We start from the raw sequence: 8,332 nt of genomic DNA on the forward strand, positions 1-8,332 counted from the left end.
AGGACTTTGGGCATCAGCCCGTCCGAAGTCACGCCCGAAAACGAATTGGAGCTGTTCAATAAGATAAATGGGAAGCCCGTCGTACCCTCCGTGAAAAAGAAGCTCTATGTGGGGGATAAAGTGAGGGTCCTACTACACAGAAAAGGTTTTCATAAGAGCTCGGAAGGGAGTTGGTCGCCTCAGATTTTCACCGTCTCCCGCCTGAGAGACACCCCCCCCTCCCGTCGTGCACCTGGAAGATTACCAGGGTAAGGAAGTGGACGGATCTTTCTACTCGGAGGAGGTACTCGTCGTAACCCGAGACGCCAATCAGCCTTGGCCAGTAACGAAAGTGCTGAGAAAGAAGCAAGTGAACGGTCAGAGCTTCTCCTTGGTTCGCTGGTTCGGTTACGACAAAGAACACGACAGTTGGGTTCCGAGCAGCGAAGTGGTCAAGATTGGGAAATGACGTCAGACATCTACGTCCACCTGCTCTCGAACGCCAGCATGGATAAGTTTCCCTCAAATAAACTCAATGCCTTCACGGTAGCTTTCGATAGTCCGCTTCAGCTCTCGAATCGGTATAAAGTCGGTCTGATGGATCTCAGCATAAGTAACGATTTTTTAAATATCGGGTACGAAAGGCAAGATGCGAAAATCGAGGTTTCTTTAGAGAACACGGTGGAAGCCGGCAGAACTTTTCGTGTCACCTCGGATCTCGAGAGGGATTTGGGAAAAGCCCTTTCGGAATTTAACGTTTCTTTCGCGTACAATAAATCGCGATACGACTTCGTCTTACCCGTGGACGTGAAAGCCGTGGAATTGGACCCTCGGCTCGCACAGGCGCTCGACGCCCCGCTAGCGTCCTGCGAAGCAGGTCGTGCGGTGAAACCTCCCAAATTGAGCGAACGCGAAGCCACCTCCATCTTATTGGAGCACGCCGCACACGTCGCTTTCGGCGACGTCACTCTGAATTCGGAAACCACGTCCCTACGGAACACACTCAACAAGTATTTCCAGACGCACAAGCTGGACGCCTCGCTAGAATTCGCGGATAACGTCTACTCTCTGAAAACGCCGAAAGGGTTGCACGTACCGGAACCCTTTGTCAAGCTGCTACATCTCACAGCAGTCGTCTTTCTACATGACCAGTAACATTCCTTTGCTATCTTTCACTGTGATTTAATTAAACACATCCCTCATGTGACAGCGTTCCCGGCACAGTTTTACCTTGCTAAACGACTTTTCGCGGCGCTTATCAAACATAACATTAGCGGTTCTTCGTAGGCCGAGGCCGAGGAAAGCAAGAGACGTTTCCATGATGTTTACCGTGATGTATGTGATTACCGTCGTGACAAATGGTAGACAGAGCAGTTTTGCAGTACGTTTTATATGTTGCCTATCGTGGACATTTTTCGCTACCAGATTGCCTGTCCAAAACAGCTACGACTGCATCAATGTCACTTCACCAATGAATTCCTTCATAAGTTACACGCGCGTGTTAGCACACCAAGTCGTTACACGTCTGAAAAATATCTGACGAAATCGGCAGAAGAAACATATGCTTTATTAGAGCTTGCAGTGATTATCCTTTTCATGCAGCACATCACGCAACACCATACAGCTCCGTCGTTACTCCATTTTCTCTAATAGCCTCGTCCCCAATAGTAGCCGAACGGCCGAACCTCTGAAGCGTTGTTTTCCTAGTATTCATACGCGTAGTTATTTACGCCTCTAACCTAATTAAATTAATGAGTAATTGAGAGATACATGCTGAATACCACACAGAATTGCATAAAGACTCGTTATTCTGGAGTGTGACCTTCTTAAACACTGATTTTCTCACGTAAAACCATGCTTAACACTGGACTGCATAGACCCATTGTGATTTATTTTGACAGTTTGAATTTGAAAGGATTGGAATTTGAAGGGTGGATTTCTTAGCGTGGATTTCAAAAGTTTTATTATTAAGAGTGGGTAACAGGGTACACCCTCGTCATATACAAGTCGGCCCAGAGTGTTAGCTAGAAATTAGTGTAATGTTTTATTCAACGTCGATGGTATTATCATTGTCATATGCGACATCGCAAAAAGGCGGGAAAGACGGAAGGCGGGGTGGTCAAAGTACAGACGACACCGTCGCAATGCGAAGAGGAGGAGAGCGGTGTAGCGACTATAAAAGGTGCGCTGGTTCTACGACGATTGATCGACAGCCCATGAGGGGCATTCATCCACGGCGCGAGGCGTTTCGTGGAGCAAAATGTAAGTTGACCGTGTCTGCTGTGAGAGTGTATTTTATGTATGGCATTGTTTTTCAGGAACCAATAGCCGCTGTCACCGCATGATACTGAACACACACACACACACACAGGGACTCATCCCATCCTCTCTCATCATCATCATCATCAATCTCAAGCGTTCCTCAACTGAAGGGAAAAGCGAGCATTGTTTCGTGAGGGGAAATCTCGTACTGATTTTGTTTGACCGCAGTGCCACGCTGTCTCGTATGTCAGTACGACCCCATCGATGCCATGCTCGTGGCCGTAGAAAGAGAGCACGAAGCTAGAATAGAGAATCTCGGTAATAGCCCAGTCGTCCTTTCAGATGACGACGACGACAGAGTCAGTAGTCCGCCTTTCGTAATACCTGAAACGGACGACGACGAACCCCTAGATGGGCACGACAATGCAGACGAATTGCTCATGTGGGAAGGGGATCAGTCGTATGCAGATTTCATTCCTCTGTCTGGTAGGGCTAGAGATGAATCACCAGATGCAAGCCCAGAATTTCGAAACGAAGCTGAGCCTGTCCAGGGTCGTAGAATCGTTGAATTACGAGAACACGTCGTAGAGAATCATCCCTCAGACGATTCCTTCCTTTCTTTGTCACAGATGAGGCATTTGACGGAACGGCTACTAGGTGCACGCTTCTCTGTTCCCCGCACGACGACAACGTCGACGATTTGCGACTCTATCTACCGAGCATAGCTCCAGTAATCACGCGCGTCCTCGAAGCATATCCCATGCCTTTCAAATTTTGTCTGTGCTCGAAAGCGCTCATGATTAAGGATGGAGCCGATGGGTTGACTTCTCATCTCCTCCACGTGAACCTTCACATGAGAGTGGTTCATAACCGTCAAGAAATCGAAGGCGCGATAAATGCTGCTATCGCAGAATCCTCGCAACGCGTAGAAAACTATGCGAGAGAAGGGTCTGGTTTCACCTCGAACGACGTCCAATGTGTCGACTTAAAACTAACGCGCTTAAAACCGAAGCGGATTGGGTGCACGATCGAGCTTCCCGAAATGTTGAAGAGAAAAACAAAGACTCTCACAAACGTCAAACTCCCACCGAATCACGAAAACGAGTGTTTCAAGTATAGCGTGCTGTCACTCTTGCATCCGTTGAGGAACAAACCAAACGATTATGTCAGATACCACAAATACATGAATCCTTCGAATCCAGAAACGCGCGTAACGTACTGGCCGCCCTGCTTCCCAGTCACTTACGAAGACATTACCCCGTGGGAGAGAAAAAACAAAACCTCCGTGTACATCTACGTGTTCGACGAGCAGACGAATTCGATATCTACCGGGCGGATTCCCTGCACGCTATATCAGGATAAAGTCCATCTGCTCGAGGTTAGGGGGCATTTCTATGGAATCAGAAAATTTAGCACTTTCATGGGGCGAGGTGACTATTTTTATTGCGAGAAATGCACGAGCGGTTATAGGACGAGGGGGGCGTTGGAGCAGCACGAACGTCTGTGTCGAGACGTAAACGAAGTGATTCTAGAAATGCCAAAAGCGGGGGAGAGCGTCTCCTTCAACAAGATACAGTACATGCATCCCTACCCTTATTTCGCGGTATTGGACACGGAAAGCATACTGGAAAAGGATGCGCTCGTTAAGGACGCCTCGAGTGTGCACAGGATGAGCTCGTATAGCACCGTGCTAGTGAGAAGTTGTGATGGGAAAATAATGGGCGTAGATGGCTATTTGGGACCTAACGCGGCAGAAAAATGCTTGCTCGCACTGAAGGGATTTAGCGAACAAATCGATAGGCTGAACCGTCTTCCCTCACCGTTGGTCATGAGTGTGGTAGACCTTGTTCGACACGAGTGCGCGACGCACTGCGAATTTTGCGGGTGCGAATTTAACCGACATACGCGGAAGGTGTCGCATCACGACCACACCCGTTTCGTAGACCACGGTTCCTCGAATTTTGTTGCGACGCTGTGTGATACGTGTAACCTTACGTGTTGTAACACCAAAGAACTCGTCGTGTGTGTGCACAACCTGCAATACGATTTGAGCTCCCTTCTCCGCCACATGCACGTTCTAAATATGGAAGAACCGTGGATCTTAGCGTCTACCACAGAAAAAATACGAGGCTTCAATATTGGCGAGCTCCATTTCCGCGATACCACGCAGTTTTTCAACCTCTCGTTGTCTAACCTGGTAGAAACGCTCCTCTCCAGCTGTGGCGAGAGTGCGTTTCATTGTACCCGTCAAATGTTTGGTGACCGTTTCCGGCGCCTCCTCAGGAAGAGCATTTACCCGTACACCTTCGTCGACAGTTTCGAAGCGTACAATTTGCCCGCACTACCACCAAAGGAAGCATTCAAAAGTGACCTGAACGACCAAGAGATCACGGACGAGGACTATCAGTACGCCCTCGATATTTTCGAATTGTTCGAATGTAAGAACCTCGGTGGTTACACGCGTCTCTACGTCACGCTCGACACCTGTCAGCTGTGCGACATCGTGCTGTATTTCAGAAAGATTGCGCTAGAGACGGATGGGTTAGATATCTTACGCACCGTGTCCCTCGCCAGTTACGCGTGGAGTAGCGCTTTGAAGCTCACCAATGTCAAACTCGAGCTCATAAGCGACCAAGAGATGTACGAAACGATCGAGAAGGGAATCAGGGGAGGCATTTGTAACAGCTTCCACAGATACTGTCGGGCTAATCACGAGGGGTGCGACGATTACGACCCCCAGAAAGAAAAGACTTTTATCCAGTATCTCGACGTCAACAGTTTGTACCCGTACGCGATGACTTTCCATCTCCCGACAGGTGCTTTTGAATGGGTCGATCCTTCGAGGTGGAGCGAGATCGATTTTCTCAACATTCCTCACGATTCGGAAGTGGGTTACGTCTACGTAGTAGACTTGTCGTATCCCGAAGAACTGCACGCGCTCACCAGGGATTTTCCCCTGGCACCCGAACACAGGTGCGTGGACGAGAACGAACTGTCCCCCTACCAGCAGCACTTGAAAGATGCGTTGGCGCTGAACACTCCTCCCACAAAAAAACTCTTGCTGACGTGCTATGACAAAGAACGCTACGTCGTTCATTATGCATTGCTCGCACTGTACGTGAGGTTGGGCATGAAAATAAAACGTGTTCACAGCATCATCTCGTTCCGGCAAGACAACTTTTTGCGAACCTTCGTGCAGAGGAACGTCGCGTTGAGGAATGCCGCGTCCACGAAATTCGAGCGACTTCTGTACAAGACCATGTCGAACAGTACGTTCCGTAAGACGATACAAAATCTGAGATGCATGAAAAAGTATGCCCTAGCCTACGACAAAGAAACCGCGCTCCGAAAAGCTAGCTCCGTCGACTGCCAGCATTTTCTCATTCTGAGTGACAAGTGCATCTTATATGAGATGAAGCGTCGCATCAAATGCACACACCCCCTTTACGTGGGCTTTGCCATTCTTGAGATATCCAAAGTCCGAATGTACAGCTTCATCTACGAGTCGCTCTTTTCTCGCTTGACGTGCCCAGTGCAATTGATCTATAGCGATACGGACAGCATAATTTTTTCTCTCACGTGTGAAAGCCTGGAAGAGCAGCTGATGAAGATTGAGAATGAGTTAGATCTGTCTTCCTATCCACCGAACCACCCGCTTTTCAACGACGAGCACGCGAATCAGATGGGGTACTTCAAAGACGAGACGGGAGGTGGTGTTATTCAAGAAGTCGTAGCCATCCGAGCGAAAATGTACAGCATTCTCTTGGCTGGGACACACAAACAGATCGCGAGAGCGAAAGGAGTTAAGAAAGACGTGGTGAGGAAACACTTATTGCACGAAGTGTACCGAGATTCTCTGTTCAATGAAAAGATGGTCTCTCAGAAGCAGTGCACCATCCAGAGTATAAAGCAAACGATGTTGTACACCATTTCGAGACTCAAGAAGAGCTTGGTCCCCTACGACGACAAGCGTTATCTCGTGGATGCCGTACACTCCTTCCCTTATGGAAGCTGCGAATACGGTAAGCTTTCCTAGTGTTTTGATGCGTATAGGATTACGATAGTGCTCTCTCTCTTTGTGCAGCAACAGAAAACCCGGAAGAGAGCCCGAGAGCGTCGTCGTCAGGCATCGAGTAACCGCGGAACAAAGAGCTGCACGCGCATGTAATCGAGAATAAAAGTTCTAGTCGAGACATGCTTCTCTCTTTCTCTTTCTCTCCCTCAGACAGGAGAAGCACGGGTCATCGTGGCAGTGTGGTAGCGGAATGGGTGTACGAAAAGTATGACCATTCCGTCATCGTGCTGGTACCGTGACCCGCGCAATGACGACGCTGCGATGAAGATTCCCCTTTTCTGGCACGTCCGATCATCTCGTAATGTTCGTTAGATCAGACAAGTTAGGGAGGGTGTAGGCACCTATCGACCGAGTCCTTTGTATGTATTCAATAAACATGTTTCAGTGAAAGCAAACACAGAGTCTCGTCAACGTTATTCGGACTGTTTAATGCGTTGCATGTCAATAACTAAGCGGTATTTCAATAAATCAATGATAAAGTTCACGATGTAGACTGCTTGCAAATGTCGCTGCTTCCGCAGGGCGTGCTTAATATGAGCGATGGCACGAGCGAGAAGGTCCACGATGTCTGCAGCGATGTAGTTGAATTCTGCGTTGGCCAGACTCACAAATTCACTCATCAGTCCCAGGGGTCCGTCTGGAACCGTTATGCAGACGTTCTTGTAACGGGCGTAGATCCGACGCACCACCTCCTGCAGCGGCCCCGGCGAGATCTCTCCTATATTGCCAAAGCCTACCATGTCTATCACGTAGCGAAAAGCAGTGATGACGAGCTCGTTGCGGGCACTTTCGCTGTTGAAACATTCCTTCTCCACTTCTTCCCAAGAAGCGTGGGTGCGGGAACAATTTTGTAACGAGTGGTAGCTGAACATCTTCACGTAGTGATGACGCGAGCGCGGTGCGCGCTGCCTTTATACAGATAAACGCGCGCGCGCAAAGAAACGAGAATGAAACCGGAACTCAGAAGCCACCCGTCGCCGCTAGGAGCGCGCGCGCTGCGGAGAGCCGAAACCGAAAACACCCGCGGGCGGCGCAGAGGGCGCTAGGAGCGCGCGCGCGCATGCGCGGACGGGTGGAGCAGATGGCGCGCGGCGCGCGCGCATCCATAGCTGCCGTCGCCTCAGTCAGTTTCTCTCTGGCTGTCGTGGGAAGTAGACGTGCGCTCCCCGCGCTCGCTCAGTTTCTGGCTGGCTGTCGTACAGAGCAGACGTGTGTTCCCCGCGCTCGCTCAGTTTATGCCTGGAAGTCGCCGTGGGGAAAAAGGTGAGTGATTTGACGCGCTCTTTTTCTCGTATGTTTGCCGTGTTTAGCGGTGACCAACGAGTGATTTGACCGCGCTCGTGTTAAGCCTTTTCTCGCATGTTTAGACTCGTTTTGCGGTGAGCAAGCCTTTTGTTCGTGTTGACGCATGTTTAGCGATGTGTGCCCAGTGGTTCCCGCCTTGTGTTAGCTGCATAGTGTTGTGGTTAGGCCTAAGCGATCGCCCCCGTGAGCCTTTTCCCCCGATGTGTACCGTTTTCTCCGTGCTGTTTTAGCAGTAGCGGTTAGACCTTTTCTCTCGCATGCCTAGACTTGTTTAGCAGTGGTGTCATTTTTACCTGCCGCTAGTATCTTGTTCTCTGTCTTTCTCGTCTAGAGCTATGATGGTGGCGCCATCTGGTGTGATGCCTTGCAACTAAGTGGCCACCTGTCGTCGATCTCTGCAACTACCCGACGTCAACAAGCGCTGGTCACCCCGGAGCCGTTTCTTCGCCGCGGCATCGTTGATTTTCGAATAAATTGTTTCTCTCCACTCTATTTCTATCGTTTTATTTTTTCTCAGCTCAAGTAGCCGGCAACTCACACAGTGGTCTGGACGCGTCATAGATGCTCCCCAATTAGTGTAATGACTCCCTGGAGGGTTCTGATTACTGTGGGGGGTCCCAATTAGCTCTTAGTCCACCGACCACTCACTGGAGTTTGTCATCGCCAGCCGCTGTACCCGCGAAGAAGAGTCCCTTCTACATCGTCTTCGGC

General features: G+C 49.7%; 1 long non-coding RNA gene across 1 annotated transcript; it reads left to right on the top strand.

Annotated features, from left to right (window-relative positions):
- The first annotated feature begins 7,472 nt into the window (after positions 1 to 7,472).
- LOC135375716 (uncharacterized) lies at positions 7,473 to 8,113 on the top strand. Its single transcript, XR_010417359.1, has 2 exons — positions 7,473 to 7,579; positions 7,953 to 8,113. It is a non-coding gene; the product is annotated as an uncharacterized LOC135375716 (long non-coding RNA).
- The last annotated feature ends 219 nt before the right edge of the window (positions 8,114 to 8,332 follow it).

This window comes from Ornithodoros turicata, unplaced genomic scaffold (genome assembly GCF_037126465.1).
Source record: "Ornithodoros turicata isolate Travis unplaced genomic scaffold, ASM3712646v1 ctg00000917.1, whole genome shotgun sequence".
NCBI classification, from domain to species: Eukaryota; Metazoa; Arthropoda; class Arachnida; order Ixodida; family Argasidae; genus Ornithodoros; species Ornithodoros turicata.